At 35.6% G+C, this 2,610-nt stretch overlaps 1 long non-coding RNA gene across 1 annotated transcript; it reads left to right on the top strand.

Annotated features, from left to right (window-relative positions):
• The first annotated feature begins 671 nt into the window (after positions 1-671).
• On the top strand, positions 672-2,321 carry LOC127836112 (uncharacterized). Its single transcript, XR_008028597.1, has 2 exons — positions 672-1,906; positions 2,084-2,321. It is a non-coding gene; the product is annotated as an uncharacterized LOC127836112 (long non-coding RNA).
• Positions 2,322-2,610: the final 289 nt, after the last annotated feature.

The raw sequence follows: 2,610 nt of genomic DNA, 5'->3' as shown, positions 1-2,610 counted from the left end.
GGTCAGTACATGTAAAATTAAGGGCCCGTAAATGTTTTGATAACATGATTCATTTCATTCAAACCCAACAAACAAACAATTGTCAGCTCAATTGGAGCAGTTGATCATGTATTGCAGAAAAATAGTATATGATGCAAACTGATGATTGCTAAACCTTGGCTGACAAGAAATTCACCTTTTGGACCGACAGGCTCACATTTTCCCAAAGACTGAGAAATCACATCCAACGTAGACATTTAAGGGGTCGAGAAAATAACATATAAATAAGCCATTTTCTGGGGTCCTATAACATCTGACATGACCTACACTGACATGATGCTACATTATTTTGTACTGAGTTTACCCTATAAAAGACAGAATATGGCCAAAAGATAAATATTTTGAGTTAAAACACAAACAGGATTTTAAATGGTGTTTTTACAAACGATTATGACCTCATCTTTCCAACCATGCATACTTAAATATAAGAAAGTATGGTCATGCCGATAATTGAAATAAAAGTGTACACTCCCTTTATAGAAAGACATAATTTATTTGAATATTTGTAACCTTTTTGTTTTCTTTGGGAGTTTTTAGCCGGATTTTTTTCGAAAAAATCTCGGCTTATAGATTGATGTTGTCGGGCGGGCGGGGGGGCGGGCGGGCGGGCGGGGTGGCGGCGTGCTCGAAAATGTTAAAGTTCTTATTTCATGGTATAACTTTGGTATGCTTGGACCTAGAGTCTTCAAACTTGACATGAAGGTTGGCCAGGATTAACAGATGACCACTGGTCATTTCAAGGTCATTCATTTGAAGGTCAAGGTCACTGTGACCTTCAATATAAAAAATGTTAAAGTTCTTATAACTTTGGTATGCTTGGACCTAGAGTCTTGAAACTTGACATGAAGGTTGGCCATAACTAGTTAGTAACCACTGGTCATTTCAAGGTCATTCATTTGAAGGTCAAGGTCACTGTGACCTTGAATGTAAAAATGTTAAAGTTCTTATTTCATGGTATAACTTTGGTATGCTTGGACCTAGAGTCTTCAAACTTGACATGAAGGTTGGCCAGGATTAACAGATGACCACTGGTCATTTCAAGGTCATTCATTTGAAGGTGAAGGTCACTGTGACCTTCAATATAAAAATGTTAAAGTTGTTATAACTTTGGTATGCTTGGACCTAGAGTCTTGAAACTTGACATGAAGGTTGGCCAGAACTAGTAAGTAACCACTGGACATTTCAAGGTCATTCATTTGAAGGTCAAGGTCACTGTGACCTTGAATGTAAAAATGTTAAAGTTGTTATAACTTTGGTATGCTTGGACCTAGAGTCTTGAAACTTGACATGAAGGTTGGCCAGAACTAGTAAGTAACCACTGGACATTTCAAGGTCATTCATTTGAAGGTCAAGGTCACTGTGACCTTGAATGTAAAAATGTTAAAGTTCTTATTTCATGTTATAACTTTGGTATGCTTGTACCTAGAGTCTTCAAACTTGAAATAAAGATTGGCCAGTACTAGAAGATGACCACTGGTCATTTCAATGTCATTCATTTGAAGGTCAAGGTCACTGTGACCTTAAATGTTAAAATGTTAAAATTGTTATAACTTTGGTATGCTTGGACATAGAGTCTTCAAACTTGACATGAAGGTTTGCAAGCACACTTAGATGACCACTGGTCATTTCAAGGTCATTCATTCTAAGGTCAAGGTCACTGTGACCTTGAATGTAAAAATGTTAAAGTTCTTATAACTTTGGTAGGTAAAAATGTTAAAGTTCTTATTCCATGTTATAACTTTGGTATGCTTGTACCTAGAGTCTTCAAACTTGACATAAAGGTTGGCCAGTACTAGAAGATCACCACTGCTCATTTCAATGTCATTCATTTGAAGGTCAAGGTCACTGTGACCTTCAATGTTAAAATGTTAAAATTGTTATAACTTTGGTATGCTTGGACCTAGAATCTCAAACTTGACGTAAAGGTTTGCAAGCACACTTAGATGACCACTGGTCATTTCAAGGTCATTCATTTCAATGTCATTCATTTGAAGGTCAAGGTCACTGTGAACTTAAATGTTAAAATGTTAAAGTGAAACCACAGACTATCATTCAAGCTTGGATCATATTTATGTGTCCAATCTATCTGCTAGAACTGGTGTGATAGAAACCTTTTGGAGTGATCATAAGGCTGTCTGGATTTCTGTGTAGGTATGTGAAAGCAAAACAATAAATAGTATTATTTCATCTAAGTTTATTTTCTTACATTTGATAATGAAATTGATGGAAACTTCAAACAATATCTTACTAATTTGCTAATAAAAAAATTGAGATCAAACTTTCCTAATTGTCAATTCAAGTTCATATTTGTGACCTTAAATGTTATTGTTGTTCATGTATATGCATGCATTCAAAACATAACACAAGGTTTGCTCATGCCTTGAAAAGTACTTTCATTTCATTTTGACCTTTGAACAATATTTCAGTAATTTAAGTATTGCATTGACAAAAACACGAAAGGTACTTTCCTGTCATTTAAATCAAAAATCCGGCTTCAATGCGGTCATCTCCGACCGCGGAACTCTTGTCTCATATTGTGTCGTGTTTATAGAAATCAAGAGTATATACATG

This window comes from Dreissena polymorpha, chromosome 6 (assembly GCF_020536995.1).
Source record: "Dreissena polymorpha isolate Duluth1 chromosome 6, UMN_Dpol_1.0, whole genome shotgun sequence".
NCBI classification, from domain to species: Eukaryota; Metazoa; Mollusca; class Bivalvia; order Myida; family Dreissenidae; genus Dreissena; species Dreissena polymorpha.
Note: the sequence above shows the minus strand (reverse complement) of the source record. Positions and strands in the feature narration are given on the sequence as shown.